Below are 19,200 nucleotides of genomic sequence, written 5' to 3'. Positions count from 1 at the left end.
AAGTGGGACAAAACCTTTCACCTATCTGAGAGTGTTTGTATTTCTGGGAATTGATGGTGATGATATCCTCAAATTCAATTCAAGTTTTAGCACTGTGCCTGAAGCATAGTAAGTGTTCAGTAATTGCTTGTTATTTTAAAGTGATTATTTATATTATCTTAACGATCAAAGTCTTAGATGCATGCTGAATTTCTGGGGTGTGAGCAGAGTTGGGATGGGGGTTGGGTGAACTATTTGTACAGTTCAGATAGTAGTTTCAGAGAAAACACAGTGTTGTGATTTGTTCACTTAATATTTAAGTGAGGTCTTCAATGATTTCTGAGATCCCTGCAGTTCTAGCACGGCTCTCCACTTCCTAGGATGATGACAGAGAGATGGAGCTGCCCAAGGCCCATTTTACAGAAGCTACTGTTGGGAAGAAGGAAACTGCTTGGCCTGCATCTCCCTTGCCTCCAACCGTGGGTCATCACTTGGGGGGCTGCCAGCCAGCCCCTTTACCATTTTAGAGTTAATGGGAATGAGCTGACAATTACTTGAAAGCAAGAGACAGGATCTGGAGTTGGTGCTAGGGAAGCGACCAACCTGAAGGGCAGATAAGATATGTTCAAAGACTGCTTGTTTTGTACGCTGTCGTTTGCTAGGCCTGCCTGGGATACAGTCTGCATCCCACCATCTTTGCTCTTCAGAAATGGAGACTCTCTAATCCCACCTGCCTTTACATTGGCATCTTCCATGCACTAATTAGGCTGAACCTAATCCATATAAACTGTAGTATTCCTCTGTGGATGTCTGGTGGTAACTACCTGCTCCTTCTTTCCCTAAACAAATTCAAGCATATGACTTGAGCAGTAAAAGCTCAAGTCTGGCTCTCTCAAACCAAGTTTGAGAAATAGCCCTTTGTCTTCCCCATGGCTGCTAAGTGGTCCTTAGCCTGTAGCACTGGTAGCCTGGGCATTCTCTCCTCCTACCTTCCCTGCCAGCACAGTATGGGAACGGAGGTTTTCCTCTTCCATCTTTCTCTGTAGCACAGTGACTCAGAGTGGACTCATGTCCATACCTGACAGGATAGTTTCTGAAATGGCTTAAATTAGGGGCCTTTACCCGTCGTTACCCCAAGTCATGAAAACAGCAATAACTCAATAACCGTGATATTGGGCCAGTTGTTTCCCTGGGGAAGTAAAGTTAGAATCCAGTGTCCCAAGCGCTTGGCTCAGCTGTGAGTGTCCATGAAACAAAACTAAATACTGTAAATGTAAATATTATGGTTCAGAGGAGCAGTGGACCAGTTTTTTTGGGGGAAGGATGATAGGGACAGAGAGAATAAAGGAAAATAAAGTTCTGTAGGAACATCATTTACAAATGGATGACCATAACTTCCCTATACCGTTTTTTTGTGTCATGGATTATCAGGTATATTTAACATTTAAAAAATAGTTCTGGTTAAAGTTTCCATAGAAGCTTAACAGCTTTGGCACAATAGTATAGAAAATAGACCTAATCTTGTTATATACATACTGAATATAGAGTTGTGTTCCTTTAACAATTGTATTTTTGGTGATTATATTTTATATAAAATAGAAGAGCTAATTTCATAAAGGAGCTAGAGAAGATTCTTAAATATTTAGAGTACTTCACCCCCAACTTCTTGAACCTAATCATTTAATAATGAGAACTGATATTTTTCAAACTTGAAGTCTCTGTATTCAGTTAATATGGTAGTAATCAGACTAGGGGTTTCCAACCAAACGTGAGACCTGCAAATGCTACAGCCAAAGGCTTTAAATGCTACAGCCAAAGCCTTTGTAAAGAAATGTCTATTTTTCTGACTGTAAACTTAACATATGCACACAGAATATATGAAAAATACAAAAAAGTATAATAAATGACTATTACCAATGTAATCCCACTATATAGAGAAGACTACTGTTATTTTGATGTGCTTTCTTTGTTTTTTATTGTGTTTTAACAATTTGAATCTTACCATAATATATACATTTTATCCTCCTTTTACATAAATTTCATTAGTAGTTTCTCATTTTTGAAGTTTTTCTTTGAAAATGTTTGAACATAAATATGCCAGATGATTTAATTATTGGATATTTCTCTAATAAAATAATGTTTCAATAAGCATTTAAGTATATTAATTTTTGATGCTCTGTCCATATCTTTAGGATAAATTCCTAGAAATGGAACCAATCTGTTAAGGCATTTGATACATTGCCAAATTTCTTTGTAGACAGATGATGGTAATTTTCACTGATTAGTGTTTATGAGTGCTCTGACTTCACTGCACCCTGAACGTACTTTTTACGCCTAGTGGTCTCGACTCTGTATTCAAATTGGAATCAACATGGGAAGCTTTGAACAAACAAACAAATGCACCTCTGGTTGAGCTCTACTTGATCCAAGTAAATCAGAAGCTCTTGCGTTGGGGCCAAGCATCTATAACTTTAGAAGCCCCCAAATAAGCCTAATGAATAGAGAGAGTTCCAGACCACTTTACTAACTGAGTAAAATGAAAAAATATTCTACTTCAAAGCCCTTTGGTATCAAGGCAAATTTGAATCTAAATAGTATAAGTTTGTCTCATTTGTTTGAAAAACATATTGTGAAAATATGGTCCTGGTCAAACTGTTTTCTCCCAAGTGCATTTTCATATACTTGGAATCACACTAATTAGTTTTCAGAAAAGCTTTTTTGCAGGGTCTTTTCTACCTTTCCCCATTTCATCTCTAAGCTTTGTATCTCTGAGATTCTTTTAGAAGTAGTAAAATTCAGTTGTCTTACCTTTCTAATCACTATTGAATAGAGCTTGATTATCAAATATTTCATTTATTAAGGCATTTTCAATACTAGGCCATCTATTGTCAGTGCAAGAGTTTCTTTCATGTCTCAGTGTGGCACTGTTTTCCTACCTTTTAAAACATTTTTATTTTTTTATACCCCCCTGCCTTGTGGCTTGCTTGCTGTCTGCTCCCTGTGTCCATTTGCCGTGTGCTCTTCTGTGTTTTTGCTTGTCTCCTTTTTTGTTATGTCACTTTGCTGAGTCGGCTCTCCACAGTGCACGCGGGCTGGGCGGCACTCCGCAGTGGGCAGGTGAGTCTCCACAGTGCACGCGGGCTGGGCGGCACTCCGCAGTGGGCAGGTGAGTCTCCACAGTGCACGCGGGCTGGGCGGCACTCCGCAGTGGGCAGGTGAGTCTCCACAGTGCACGCGGGCTGGGCGGCACTCCGCAGTGGGCAGGTGAGTCTCCACAGTGCACGCGGGCTGGGCGGCACTCCGCAGTGGGCAGGTGAGTCTGCTTTCACAAGGAGGCCCCGGGACACAAACCCAGGGCCTCCCATATGGTAGACAGGAGCCCAACTGATTGAGCCACAGCCACTTTCCCACTTTTTTTGTTGTTTGGTAGATAAAAATACTAAATAAGTGTATAAATAGTCTGCCAGTTTGGCCTCTTGGGTTTGATAAAGCTCCAGACATGTTCTGGATCCTGCTTTTGTTTGAGTTATTTCAGGGAAACCAATTTGTTCAACTTGTTAGTGTAAGTTGATGTGTAATGTTCTGCTCTTTCATAAAATATTTTCCTGTGTGGGGGAAATATGGGCAGAGGATGCTTCTTCCTCACTTCTAATGATTCTACCTCAAAACTTGATGCCTTATATTTACCTATGTAATCTTCTCATAGGCTCATAGGCTATCCTTTCTTCATTTCTATCCAGTCCCTACTCTACCCCCTTGCTCTTCTCTACCTCCCCAAATATTCAGAACTCCTTTCGCACCTCCCCAAGTATTCATTTCCCCATACCCTCTTGCAGCTAAGAATGCCCGTTATGACATTAGTTTGTCTAATTACATGCAAACAAAATTATGCTGAGAGCTTTAGGGAAGAGTTTCATTTTCTGAATAAAGGCACAGTGATACTAGAACTCCCTTCCCTTCTAGTACTGAATGCATGTGTGATGCCTGGACTTTTGATGGGTAACAAACCTGATGTTTACCCGACAGAAAGGCCAAGAGAATATAAGAGACATGGCCCCTGACACCTTTGAGCTGCTGAGCCAGCACTAACCATTACCTGCATCCAGACTTCTTGTTGTGTGAGTGTGCAGAAAGAGTTAATACAGCAGGTCTGAGACTGACTGCTCTCCTTCAGAGGCCGGCTTGCAAGGTTGGCCTTGACTGGCACCTGGAAATTTTAATTTCAGGAGGGTTCCCACCATTACTTGATTAAAATGGCTCACTTTTCCTAAGCTGTTTGTATAAATAATATGGTTTATTTTGAATACCTGCTTTCCTTCTGGGACTCTATAATTCCTGTATGTGCAGGGCAGATGGTGCCCAAATGACCATCCCTGTATAAAAAATATATTAAAAAAAAAAAACACCTTGAGCACTGAGTCTCTAATGAGTTTCCCAGGTGGAGAGTACTTCACATTTGTTGTCACAACTCTTTCCTGAGGAGTTAGTGCTTTCTGTGTGATTCACTGGGAGAGGATTCTGGAAGCTTGTACCTCTTTCCTTCAAACTTCATTCCATGCATCCTTTTCTTTGGCTGCCTTTGCTTTATTTCCTTTTACTGTAATAAAGTATAGCTGTGAGTCCAGTGAAAAGTATCTTCTTAGCAAATCACAGAACTTGGTTGTGGTCTTGCAAACTCCCAAGAGTGAGGAGACCAAACTCCTAGTTAAGTCAATAATAGCTGGATTTTCCATTACTTTCAGTTGAAAGCATTTCTGCCAGACCCAAATTTCTTCAATGCATTTAGCCATTGATTATAGCTTGCTGTTTCCTATTCCATGTTAGGTCTAGATTAGAAACGCCAGGACTATTCCTAATTAGGACAAGGCCCAACCATCTTGCTATTTCACTTTTATTCTCTTTCTTTTTGTGACAATGGTCAGACTTGGAGCAGTTCTTGGCCAGGTCACTCCTTCTTATTGTCTGACTTTGAATATGTTTCTGCCTTATGCTGGTAGGTCAGCTGGTTTCAGTCTAAATCTGTTGAGGCTTAATTAAAATAGAGAAAACAAGGCATGGGGGTTATTGGTCATACCAACTTCTCCAAGCCTTCAGTGCTGATTTGGGGGCACCAAACACACTTAGAGATAGTTATTTGCTCTCTAGTTGCCATTGTTTGTTGTGGAGTTATCTCCCTGGCAGTTCTGATAAGGAATGGAGGCTGATACAGCATGTTGGTATCTCTTGCCATCTAAATGTCATCTATACTACTCTAATTATGACACAATTTCTCTCACCCTTAGTGACTGAAACAGTTTTGGGAATGAATGCAATTTGAGGTTACATCTGTTTACTCTGTGCTGTCAAATCTTATACCGGTGCCTAAATTTGTTTTTCAAAAGTGAGTTTAGAAGCCTTTGGTATATAAAGCAATTAAAATCTTTTGGCATTTTGCATCAGTTACTGAAGCATCATAATTTTTTGATCAGTTATGTGATGTACATATTTATTAAACACAAGTCCAGTTATAATTTATATGTATCAACTGGGGGATGACACAAAGTAGTGCAAATACGTTGAGGTTAAAAAGAAATATATCAAATGTTCTTTGTTGCTTTGAATATTGAGTCAAGTGTGACAGTAAGGGTAAATTTAACCTCCTGTCTCTGTATAATCATCACAAATATTTCCTGACACAAATTTTTATCTGAGAGATTTTTAGACAGGTTTTGCATTATTTTCTAGTTACCTGCTAATTGTTTCTATTAAAATATGTAAGAATTTATAGAACCAGTCAGATTTTTGCATCAGTAATCTTAAGTCTGTCAAAATATAATGGAAAAATGTATAATTACAATTTTGGACTTGACTAAAATGCTGAAACAAAGACCTGGTTTATTTGTAACCAAGAATTCCCAAGTTCATTTTCTTTTGCAGATACAATGTTTATTAGACCACGTAGGCAGATATGAAAAAGAACATTCTTTGTATCCTAATTCATATTACTTACAAGGGCATCCATTTACACAGCCTTGTTGCCACAATTCTCGACCCATGTTTGGAACAGAAATTGATTACAGGAAGAAGGGAGTCCACGCAGACTGTTATTTCGTACCAGAGTGTCCAGAAAAAGGTTGCAAGGGAAAACCCAGGTAAGTACTCTGCAGAGGGACACATGAGATCATATAGCCTTTCTAGAAAAGGCCCTTACTAATAAGCCTCATTACTTTGATTCGCTTATTCATTTTCAGTTTCTTTGTGTCCAGATAGCTCAAGTGCAAGCTTCAGTCTGATACCTTATTTTAAAAATATAGAAAGGAGTTTGTGGTCTACCACCCACCCCTGGCCTATTGGTATGTGCTAGGCATGTTTCCAGTTGAGAGCTGGCTCAGGGCCTTGTGAGATCAGGGTGTGAATAGAGGAGAATATGACTCTTTCTTGACTCTCAGCCTCTGGCTGTGTGGCAGCAATGCTTAGCTTCAAAGAAGCTGTGTTCTTCCCTGCCAACAATGTAATCATGGGCGAGTCTTCTCCACTTCTGTTTCTTGGGAAGTAGACAAGTGATAGGTATCTTCAGGTCTTTACCGAAGGATAAACTGGCAAGAAAATTCAATTTCTCTGCTCAAGTGGCTCTCATTTAGACTCCACCCTGTGTTCCTATACAGACTCCTGGTCTTTGCTCTGTTCCCGGCTCACTTCCAAGGAAAGTGGCCAAGTCCCATCACCTGATTGGGCTGTAAGTTCAACCCCTCTTTTATTAGCCTCTTCTTGTTAATCATCAGCATAGAGAATCCCCAGTGTGGTAAAACCCAATAAAACACTCACAGGCCCCAGGCAATGAAAATAAGAAGTAGATTTCCCTGCCATGGAAACTAATTGTATGTTTTTAATTAACTGCTCCAATTAGTCCCACTCTTTTCAGTTATGCTTTTCTATAAAAAATGTCAGCTGGGATGTTTCTGGAAGTGGAAATGGCTGTAATGGCCAGGTACTCTTCAATTAGAGCTCTTACTATGTGCAATTAGCTTCTCTTCATGTTTCATGGCAACTATGGGGAGTATGACAAGTGGCATGATGAGACCTTGCCACCACTAGAATGAATGCCACCAATTCATTTCCCATCCTATAATTTTGATAGCATACAAATTCATTTTAGAGAAAGTAAATTATCTAAGATACTACAAATTAATGATGCTTTACTCTACATTTGGGAAAATTTTAAAAGATTGCATCTTTCCCCTTCATTAAATTTTGAGAAGTAATACAAAGAGCAGTGGATGGTGGCTAGTAAGCATTTCGAGAAAAATGGCTTTTGAACATCTCAACTAAGAGCTTTAAAAGCATCTTTAACATATTATTAATGAAACATTCATAATTAGCATATTTTTCTGTTTACTACAACCCGGCTTTTTTAGGAACATTAATAGGAGAGGGGAGATGAAGCTATTTTTAGTTACATTCTTGGGGCTCATAAAACTTTTTTTCTCAACTCTTCAGCTTTTTCCTTCTCTTGCCTCAGATTTCACTATACAATAAAGTTTGCTTTCCAATAGAACTGGTACATTCTGGCAGTTATGGAATGATTAATAATAAGATAGAATTCTTTCCACTACAATCTACTTTTTAAACTTACTGTGAACTGTTACACACATAAAAAAAAAGTGTATAAAATATATAGACAACTCACTGCTCAATGGAGTATCACAAAGAGATATCCATGTAAGCACCCCCAGTTCAAGAAGTAAAATATTGACAGCAGCCCAGGAGTCCCCTGCATGTCTCCTCCCAATCTCTTCTTCCTTCCCCCAAACAGCAGCCACTTTGAAGAAGTCATTCCATTGACACCTGGCTTTCAGCTTTCTGTTTTGAGAAGATGGGTATGTCTCACTGCTTCTTTAAAGGCTTTTTTTTTTTACTCTGGATACATTTAAAAAATTTCTTTTTGTACTTGGTTTTTAGGAGTATTACCATGATTTGCCTAAGTGAGAATTTTTTAATTTATCCTGCTTGAATTTCATAGGGCTTTTTGAATCCATAATTTGTTGTTTTTCATCATTTTAGAAATTTTTCAGCCATTATTTTTTTTAAATGTTGCTTTGACCTCATTCTTTCTCTCTTTTCTCTCTCTGATTCCAGAAGTATTTTAGAGTTTCTCACTATTTTTTCTATCCTCTTACTCTTTTTTTTTTATTTTGATTTTTTATCTATTTCTCTCCCCTTCCCCCCCACACCTCAAGTTTTCTGTTCTCTGTATCCATTCACTGTGTGCTCTCCTGTGTCCGCTTGTATTCTTGTCAGTGGCACTGGGAATCTGTGTCTCTTTTTGTTGAGTCATTTTGCTCTGTCAGCTCTCCGTGTGTGCAGTGCCATGCCTGGGCAGGCTGCACTTTTTTTTCATGGGTTGTGGCTCTCCTTATGGGGTACACTGCTTGTGTGTGTAGCTCCCCTATGTGGGGGACACCCCTGCATGGCAGGGCACTCCTTGCACGCATCAGCATTGCGGGGGCCAGCCTACCACATGGGTCAGGAGGCCCTGGGTTTGAACCCTGGACCTCCCATGTGGTAGGCGGACACTCTATCAGTTGAGCCAAATCCGCTTCTCTATCCTCTTACTCTTTTTAAAAAATATTTTACAACCTTTCGTCTCTTCATGCTTCAACCTAAGTTTTTTTTCCCTGACATTGCTCATGAGTTCCTAGTTCATTAAATCTCTCTTCAGCTATTTACAATTTAATTTAATCCCATATATTGAGGTCTAATTTTGGTTATTGTATTTTCAATTCTAGAATTTCTATTTTAGTTCTATTTCAATCCGTGTCCTTAAAAATGGTCCCTATATTTGCTGAGTTCACAATGTGGTCTTTTATTTCCTTGAAAGTGTAAGTATAATTTTGTTTTTATGTTTTCTACATTTCATTTCTAGTCATATCATGCCAGTTTTGGAGAATGTCAGTGAGATGATGTTTCTCTAGGCAATGGTATCCAGTATTTTTTTGATATGATGGTAACAAATGAGCCAATCAAGATTCTCATTGGATTGGTTCATAGATGTTTTTATGAAAAAATTTAAATATATACTAAATTAAATATATACTAAAATTAAATATATACTAAAGTCTGTATGTCTGCTATTATGCCAGTACCATGCTGTCTGGATTACTGTAACTTTGTAATAAGTTTTAAAACTCTTTTGTGTGTGCCCTTCAACTTCTTTCTTCTTTGTGGCAGTTGAAATTATTTTATGAATCCAAAAAAGAGAAAGATTATGTTTGTGAACTAATCTCTTCCTCTGGGTATTATACCCTTTAATTGCATTAAATTCAATTGAGGGGCCTTTGATTAGATTACTTGATAAGACTGCTATAGGGCTTTTGTTGAACTATGTTTTAAGACATGACTCAGATTGAGTCCCTGTTCCCTTGCTAGGTCTGATATAATTGGACAATCACTCAGACAGACAAGGAAAGAGAGAGTTCTGTCATTTTTGAACCTGGCATGTAATAGAAAAGGGGAAGTTTCAAACAGCTGAGGCCACAGGGAGATATGAGCCATTTGCCTGATAGCTTACTGCTGGCCCTGGAAAGAGAACTGAAAAACCAAGACTGATATAAGAAGGCCTAAGTGACAAGCCATAAGCCAGCTTACAACTGAAATCAGGAAGGAAGCGGAGCAGCTGAGCCTGAGAGAGGAAGATTGGAGGGGGAGGAGAAACCTGGGAAGAGATCAGCAGCCATCTTGCTTCACCATGTGGCAAAATGTCAGGATCAACAGTAGCTGACTTTGGTTTGAAAGCACCTCTGATGGTGCCTTGATTTGAACTTTGCATGGCCTTGGAACTGTAAGATTTTACCCCAAATAAACCCCCTTTATAAAAGTTGACATATTTCTGGTACTTTGCATTGACACCCTTTAGCAAAATTATTATATTCTTTTTCAATTTTGTTTTTGTTTTGGCTATTTGGGTTTCCATAACCTTCCATATAAATTTGATGACTGGCTTTTCATTTCTTTAACAAAGCCTGTTGCAAATTTGATTGTGAGTGCATTGAATCTGTAAGTTCCTTTGGGTCAAATTGACATCTTAATAATACTTGTCTTCCAATCCATGAACATGGCGTGTCCTTCCATCCATTTATGTAGGTCTTCTTTAATTTCTTTCAGTAATAATTTGTAGTTTTCCATGTACAAGTCATCCCAAAGTCTTTTATAATCATTTTAAAGGGAAAATGATTGCATATAGATTGATTTCTGTGTCTCCATGTAAGAATGTGTTAATCACCATTTCTATCAACTGCTTGTTTACTCTAAGATCCATCCCTTGCCCCTTTTATTCTCTGATCTGTATCATTGATATAGGCTCCCTTGTTCTTTAGCTTCTGAGCAGTTATGACCAACAGGAAGCAGTAGTAAAAAATTGTAAGGTCAGAGTAGAGAAGAGAAGTCAAGGTGTTTTCACTTCTATTTCTTCTTATGTCTCTTACAGTAACTCTGTCTTTTCCATGGTTCCAGCACTCAGTGAAAGACCCTAGCTTCACAGCCTTGGAAGTACACTTCCTCCCATTGTTAGCCCCACCCCTAAGATGGCAGAAGCTTCCTCCTGTTACTGACTTGTGAGTCACCTTACTCAATTTGGCTTCTCAACTCTTCTATCATTTGTGTAATCAGTTCCCTCTAAAATTCCACTCTTTAATAATTTCAACTCTTTTTAATGACAGTGCATTTGTCTATAGTGTTTTGCTATAGAATGAAGTGCACAATAATAGGGGGAAGTGAGTTAAGCCTAGTCTTAAGGGATAAGTTATAGAAAAGAGTAGAGAATGCTCCAGGTGGAAGAGAGCAAGATCAGTGAGTTGAAATAAATTCTTGGAAAACAAATTCCTTGTCTAAAATCTCTGTGTACAAGTGGCTTTTGAAATTATTTTCCATTCAGACTAATGGCATATATAAATAAATCTATGATTCTTGTGCATGCTTTGAAAAATTTCCCTTTTAAGGTGTCCAACATGGTAGCATTTTCAATCTTCCTCAATGCATTTGGTCATGCTGGTCCATAAGCTTCAGATTCATTAGAAATTACCCTGTCATTCATTTCAAACAAGCCCTATAATTTCAGATACTACTAACAGACAAGGATTTGAAGTCTGTGCAATGAATGATAGTAAAAAAGCTTGTGAGCAAATGAATATTTTTCTAGTGGACATGATAAAAAGTTCTTTGTAAGCCAGAATGTCTCTGTCTTTTTGGGTGGACTGAGGAATCTGAATTAAGTTAGGAAATGGTAGGTAGATTGTGAGTCCAATCACTTGAGTATGGCTTGTGACTCTGCAGTTCATTTGTGTTGTGTTTCCAGGCTGTGAGATCAATAGGCTTCTCCTTTTGTTGTCTTATTTATCTTCATATAGCTGGTGGAAAGAGCATTGAAAATTTGGAGTCAGACCTGAGTTAGAGAAGTCTGTTTGATCCTTTTTAACAGTTAATTTTGGATAAAGAATTTAACTTCTAGGGTTTTGCTTTCCTCATCTACAAATCTGGGAGAATAATACAGTCTCTCTTAGAAGGCTGTTGTAATTTAGGTGAAAATTGTTAGTGAACTCTCCCCAGACAGACAGTAAATAGCTATTTCCTGCACAAACATTTGTTAGCTGCCTTACGATGTCTCACTGTCTCACTCACTAATGCTTGGCTAGGCTATACAATTTGCTGGGGAAGAAAGACAGTAGACTCCTAAGTGTAGTTCCCCACAGGACCTTGTGCTTATGAGACATACAAGGGTGAGTCTTTTTTACTTGCTACTCCTAAAATTCTGGCACCTGGCCCGTAGAATATTTGTGTTTATTATCTATATTGCTTACGTGAAGTACTTGGCTCCACTCCCAAGGTGGAAGCTGGTATCAGTAAATGGTCTCTTTATTTGCTTTATAACTTAGCTCCATTTCCTTTCCTCTCTTCCATCCTGGAACTCTCATAATATATATAGGACATAAAAATGTACGTGAAATAACAATTCATTACCTGCAAAGTACTTTTTTTTTTTCCTCCTCAGGACCTTATTAGCAATTGATAATCTTAAAATCTCATTTTCCAAGCATGCTTCTCACGATGTATTCCTGGCCCCATTATGTTGAGCATGCCAGCTACTCAATGCTAAACCATCTGCTAAAAAATCATAGAAAAAAACACCTCAGAGGCCCCCTGCAAGCTTCTAGCTTCCTCTTCCAAAAACAAATTCTTAAACTGATCAGAATTCTCCTTATTACTCTCTAGGATAATAAGTCTCATGCTTATCTTGTCAAACCACAGTAATAGTATATTTGATGTGATCCACATACTAATTACTTTTATAATTCCAGTGGTTTCATTAGCAACAATCCCTCTTATCCCCAAATGCTTTCAAACTCTGAGGAAGGACTAGCCTCTACAAATACCATCTTAATCATATCCCTGAAGATAAATTCTAACATATTCATTTTCTGTTTATTTCCCCATCTCCCCAATATTTCAACCATTTGTGCCAAAAATGTTGAAAGTCAGAGTGTCATCACAGTTTCTCACCGAGAATTCTTGTGTCTTTTTGAATCAAAGAGGACTTAAAGATTCATTTCTTAACTCAGATATAAGGGACAATGGACTATTCACCCCCTTCTTTATATTGAAAACACACAAAAAGCAAATTAATGTCTATATTATTAGTTGTGTTTCAGTTTTCAGCTATTAGCAACCTGGAACTGAATGTAAATAATGAGCTTCTGAATGCCAAAATTCAATGTGGACTTTAAGTTGAGGTAATGAAGACACCTGAGGAGCCCAAATAAATGACACAATACCCATGGATCACATTCAGATTTCTATTTTAAGCAAAATTTGACCACATGTTCATAGCAGATAGAAGCAGTGAATCAGAAATGTTGTCAGATACACTGATAGCAGCCAGAAAAGAAAGCAGTAACTTGCTAGGAAGGGATCAAAGAAAAACTATTACAGCATTTTATTTTAAGAGGGGCCATTTAGTGCAAGGACATGTAGCTCTTCATAGAGGGCATTATGATTACTAAGGTTCAGAGTAATGAGCTGGAGTGATTAAGAAAAGATCCAACTCTCTTCAGTTCCCTCTATTTAAGAGGGCAGTGAAAGTTATAATATATTTTAAATTTATTTTAATCAATGTACCTAAAGTACTGGTGTTTCTGCAGGTTGCAGTCAATCATGTGAAATATCCGTTTGTATGGAATGGTTTCTTTTTTTGAAACCGGATAAATCTCATGAATTAACAGATATTTAATAAGTTTTTTCTAGGGTCATTTAATATGGTACCATTTTCAAGAGTAATTTTCCTTTATACTGAATTATGAAAGAGCTGACATAATGTGGTGTTTACATTTCAGTAACAGATAAAAATCAAGCTGAAAGCAACCCAGCAGATTCTTTACTACTACAACCAAGGGTTGAAAAATTTTATTACAGTTCTTTCTTATTCAAGTATGCCTATACATGGCAAGTGTTATTGCCCTTTAATTAAAAGTCAGGGTTCAGGTAGAAGAGAGGACCTGTGCTTGTCCATAATTCTTTACCCTGTGCCAAGGAGCAATGATTTCCTGATTTGTCTGCCCTTTTATTCTTAGTTCCTCCTCTATGTTACTGGTCATTTGCTGGACTCCTATGATTACAATAGCCAGATTTCCCCTATTACTGCCTGCCATATTTACCAAGGAATCCAAATCCAAATCCACAATGAGGCTTATCTTGACAAAGGTCCTGCGTATTTGAAGTCACTTGGCTTCAATTCCCTGTATAAAACCGTACAATAGAGATGGCCCTGCCAACGGGACTGTACTAATTGAAATAGCTTGGCAGATATTCTCCATGCTCTGGATGGTGTTTGGAGAGGTACAGTCATCTTTTCCTTCTATAATTCTCTTTTTATATATTTTTTCATGTCTGAGAAACCCCCGTTTGGCTGATGTATTCCTTCCTTAGCTATATTAAAACCTTTGGGTTTAGTCTTATCATGTTGGCAATGGAGCTGGGCTGGCTTGTTAGGGTGTCACTGTAGATCTTGCTTATGAGCCATTATGTCCTGACTTTGGAGTTTATGCCTGGGTATAAATTGACTCTTTTAGATCTGTGTTCTTGAGGAGGAAGTTTCTCAGTACTACTCCCAAGTCAACACTACTGAGTAACACCGTGCCCTGTTTACTTGATCACATACTGAGCTCTCATCCATTAGCAAATCCTATTGGTTGGATCTACTTCTCATCACCTCCACTGCTGTCACTTTACTACGGCTGTCCACTCTTATTCACCTAGACACTGCCATAGTCTCTTAATTGCTCTTCTTACTCCCACTCTTAGCTCTTGGTCTTTTATTCACGCAGCAGCCAGAGTGATCCCTTAATATTTAGATATACTCATATCACCCTTCTACTCAATTCATACCACTGCTTCCTAGGATAGAATACATTCCAGAAGTCCATTCATTGGATACAAGGCACCCTACATTATATAAGGCCACCATTTTTTTTGCCTCATCTTCTACCCTTTCCCCCTTGCTCATTCTGCTTCATCTCTATGCTTCTTTCAACATGCCAGCACGTTTCTGACTCAGGGCATTTGCACTTGTTGTTTCCTGTGGAGGGTAGGGATGTTCTTTACCCCAGATATGCTTGTATATCATCCCCTCACTTCATTCTGGGTTCTGTGCATATGTCCTCTCACTGGAGACCCTTTCCTGACCTCCCTATTTAAAGGAAAACCCTTCTGTCCCCATGCCCTAGTACTCAGTTATCCTTGCTCTGCTCATTTATTTACTGATTATCTTATTATTACTCTCGCCCCTCTAAAATATAAGCATGATTAGAGCAGGGGCCTTATCTATTTTATCCACAGCTCTGTCCCCAGATCCTAGAATAGTGCCTGGCATCCAGCAGGCACTCAATGAATATTTGTTGGTCAACTAACATAGTCATTCTTTATCTTCTCTAATCCTCACAGTGTTTCTTTCAGGTATTAGAGGTACTGGTATTCCAATTTTATAAATAAACTGAAAAAGCAGGCTTAGTAACTTGCTGAAAGAAAATAGCTACTATAGAGCTGGGTTTGGACTTTGGCCCTATGACCATCATGTCCTACAGTCTAACCCCATCTGGTGATGGGGAGCTGTATGACAAGGCTCGTGGGTGTTGGTAGGTAGCCTTCCAGAACTTGGCCTTTGACATTCAATGGCAGGACAGAATCATTAGGTTACAACTGATTTTATAGCTGAGACTGAAATTGCACAAGAAGCAAAGTTGCAGTACATCCACATGTCTATCAATCAAGTCTCCTCCATCTCAATATGGAGAATATTGGATTTTGGTTTTCTGTTTAGTTTACATTCTGTTCTGAATCAACAGGTAGAAAACGTTCTGATTAGTCATTGTATTGTAGTAGTCATTACTTACTTCCCCAGCCCACCCTAGATAGATAACTAAGTCATAGCAGGAATGAGAGTATACACAAGTTGGGCCTAGAACCAAAAGACAGGAAGTTAGTGAGACCTGAGTCATTCATTCAGGGATCAGAGTCAGACAACCACTCATAGGTCCAAGCTGCAGAATGTCAGATGTTAGGAGTTCAAGATGGTCAGCACCAGGGTCTCCTTATGAGTGGGTTACTGGCTTATCACAGAACTGCCTGGCAGGTGTAAGACAGAAAGGCTACAGAGGGCTAACCAAGTGTCCAGCTTGCTTCTTGATGCTGCCTCTTAGGCCACAGCAAAGGCAAGGTCAGAGGCCAGGCTGCCTGACAAGTTCACACATTCCAGGAAATCCTCTTGAACACACAGCCTTAGCAATGGGGAGTCAAGAGAGCTTCATGAATGGCTGCTTGTGTATGTTCAGCGGAATTTCATCTCAGAATAGAAATGCTATCTCACAAGTTGATGGCATTTGGGTTTTGCTTATGTGTTGATAAATTTCTAAGGGCTTTTAGGTCTCATTTTAACTTAAATGACTGCAAATACAGGTCTGTTGAAACTCCCAGGAAAAGAGGGTACACATAAATGTGTGGGTTTTTTGTTTTGTTTGTTTTGTTTTTAAAATTAAGGGTACATAAGTTACAGCTCAACACAAGTCAGTAATATTGTAATATTGCTTACGGGGAAAATGTGATTCTGAATATGAAAATAGGAATGTGGTGTTGGAGATTGAATCATGCCCCCCACAAAAGGCATGCTCAGGTCCCAACCCCTGGCCCTGTGGGTGTGAACACTTTTGTAAATAGAACTTTGAAAAGGTTATTAGTTAAGGTGTGCCCAGCCTGAATGAGGTGGGCCTTCATCCAACGTGGCCTAAGTCCTTATAAGCAAAGGAAATTGGATACAGAGAGAGAAGCCAGGGGAGAAGCAAGAAGCTTGAAGACAATGAAACCTGGAAGAGAAAGGAGATGTTGTTACCATGTGCATCGCCATGCACCAGAAGATCTGGGAATCCCCAAATTTTTTGGCCATCCAGAAGATACCACCCCCAGGAGGAGGTGAGCCTTATAGTCTCTGAAACAGTGAGCCAATAAATCCCTGTTGTTAAGCAAACCCATTGTGTGGCATTTATTCAGCAGCTGGAAAACTAAACACCGAGCACCTGAACACTGAGGTTGTTTTTCCTACATACATTATTTTAACCATATATTTTCAGAACACTTATTATAAGCCAGGTAATATATTACTGGATCTCATGACTTCTCCACTGGCCACTTATAGACTCTTGTGTTTCTGATTTCTTTTCAACTTTCAAGAATTCTAAAAGGGGAAATAAAAATTTGAGCTAAATGAGAAATAAATGGATTAATTGGTCTGAGGTAATTTAGTTATCAATCAGAGGAAAGATATAGAAAGAATACCTTGTAGTTCAGCTCCCTTCACACTTAATGAGGATGTTTTAATATACAGTGAAAGGGAAGATTTGAAGATAGAGTAGATGTAAAGAAATCCCCTTCTTGACCTTAAAGCAGTGGAAATATTTACATATTATACATATATATATAATTTCTTTTGTAGCATGTGTTCCTGTGAGAATACAAAAATAACTACAAACTCTCTCCCTAGAAAAACACATATACACGAACATTTGGTGTACAATTAGAGGTTAATTAACAAATCCAGCCCTAAGGAATTTTAAGAGCTAAAAAAACTGCACTATATATCAGGGCTAGTTTAGAAAGAAATATTCTGAGGTGGTGGATCGTGCTGTGCTTTCTAAACTTAATGGTGGGACGAGAAATCACTATGTGTATTTTAAGTCTCTACTTGCTCATTCACCAATCAACCTTTTTAACGCTACAACTCTATACCAGGTTTTGAGCTAGATGCTGGAAGTACAAGAATGAGTGACACAAGAATCTGTTCTCAAGGAACTCGTTTATCTATGGCCGTTGCTACGGTACAGTGTCTGACCTACAGGGGGAGTGTTCCCAGCTTGTTATTTCCATAGTCACTGGACTGTGTTTGCTGTTTCTTATTCGTTTCTCCTGGTTTAAAGTCCTCTTTTCTGTTGACCCACTTCTTTTTCTTTCTCAAATGAGTAAATATTGCGTAGAACATAGGGTTTGTAGTGGTTCAGTTAGGCTCCCAGGAAGTCACTCACAGAAGGCGATTGCAGCAAACCAGACCTAGTGTTAACTCTGACCTGGAGCGTTATCAACTGTCTGACTCAATCCTGGAAGCGAGAACCACCTCCTGTGACCTCTTCCCCGGTATTTCAGGCCATAAATAGGTGCTGGGGCACTGCCAAGTTTGGTCACCGGGGCTCAAAAGGGACAGTCAGTTTCTCACAAACATTGCACAGCTGCAAAATTACTATGCCACCGAAGCCGACTCATAAAATCTTGCCCTCTTAAAAAGGACATATTGGAAATGTCACCTCCTGGCCATCACTAGCATGCAATTATTATGACCTCTAGTTCTTAGCTGCCTGCTCAGAAGATTCCTCAGAGGAACTGAACAAAAAATCTGGGAAACCTAACACTTAGATTTACTCAAGGAAGGTATTAGGAAGGAGAGTAGAACTTTTGGATATTTTAAATCTGGATTGTGCTAAAATATGAATGATGTTTGATACTCACCTACAACTAAAAGGAGTAATTTGAATTCTTTTGTCATGTTATTAGGGAATGACAGTCTCATTGAAGGCTACTAGTAGCTATACAAATCCTCTGAACCTCTTATTTTCCTATCTGTGAATGCTTTCAGTTCTGGGGGATAGGCCACTGTTTCACAAAGCAGGAAGTCTATCTTTGGAGAACTCTGATTTGACAAGTCTTTGCTTGAATTGAATCTCAATCCTACTCCCTATAACTTTCATGCCTTACATGCCGTTTTAACCTCTGCCACGAGACTGAAGCAGAGTGAAATCAGGTCATCTTAAACGATATTTTACAGCTTTCCCCAAAGGGTGTCTTATAGAATATTCATATTGGACAATGCTTAGAGTAGGGATGGGGGATAAAAAGTGTTCTGTGGTCAAATTGTTTGAGAAATGCTGTTTACAGTCTCTTTCCTTGGAAGATTTGTCGCTTCCTCTTAAGGGCTTTGAAATCCTGCAGCGAAGAAACCACCTAGACTAAATGCTAATTTAGCATTTCCAAGGCATCTGACCTTGGAAAATTCCCCCCTTTTCAATACTACCCTACAGTGTATAAATTGGAAAGTTCTGCAAGACTCTGACACCATCAATTCCCAGCCTTTGGTTTGGATATCCTACTAGTCACTCTGCACCGTGGATGTTTTATTAGTTTAGCTATTGCTGTAGTACGAGTCACCTCAGCCCTAAGTAGCTTAAAATAACAGTCATTTATTATTTCTCCCAAGTCTGTGGACCGCTGGGGATTGTGCTGATCTGGACTGGGTTTGATTTGTCTCTACTGGGCTTGCTTATGTATCTGGGGCTGGGTATTGGCTGGTCTAGCCCAGCTTTGTCGAGGTACTGGCTCCATTCCACATGCCTCTCATATACCTCCAGTGGGCTAGCCTCAGATATCTCATTACATTGGCAGAAGTTGAGGAAAGGATATGGAAACGTAAGCAAGTACTTTTCCAAGTCTCTGGTTGCATCAAGTTTGCTTAAATTCTGTTGGCCAAAGCTCAGGCAGAGTGGAAGGGGACTACACCATAGGGTAAAGGATGAGGATATGGGGCCATTGGCTATGTTAATTGATTATTCATTGGTTTTCTTCATTTAACAGTTTTCAAATGCAAATACAAGAAATGCCAAG

General features: G+C 39.0%; 1 long non-coding RNA gene across 3 annotated transcripts in view; it reads left to right on the top strand.

Annotated features, from left to right (window-relative positions):
* The window catches only part of LOC105746014 (uncharacterized), a 116,134-nt gene that overhangs the window by 23,987 nt on the left and 72,947 nt on the right, over positions 1-19,200 (top strand). Inside the window, exon 1 of one of the 3 annotated variants that reach the window (XR_011649392.1) lies at positions 5,989-6,110. The exons of the other annotated variants lie outside the window; for them this stretch is intronic. This is a non-coding gene — a long non-coding RNA (uncharacterized lncRNA). Of the gene's footprint in view, positions 1-5,988; positions 6,111-19,200 lie in introns of those variants that run through there. 3 annotated transcript variants of the gene reach the window in all.

Source organism: Dasypus novemcinctus, chromosome 8 (assembly GCF_030445035.2).
Source record: "Dasypus novemcinctus isolate mDasNov1 chromosome 8, mDasNov1.1.hap2, whole genome shotgun sequence".
Classification (NCBI taxonomy): domain Eukaryota; kingdom Metazoa; phylum Chordata; class Mammalia; order Cingulata; family Dasypodidae; genus Dasypus; species Dasypus novemcinctus.
This window is presented reverse-complemented; position numbering and strand designations above follow the sequence as displayed.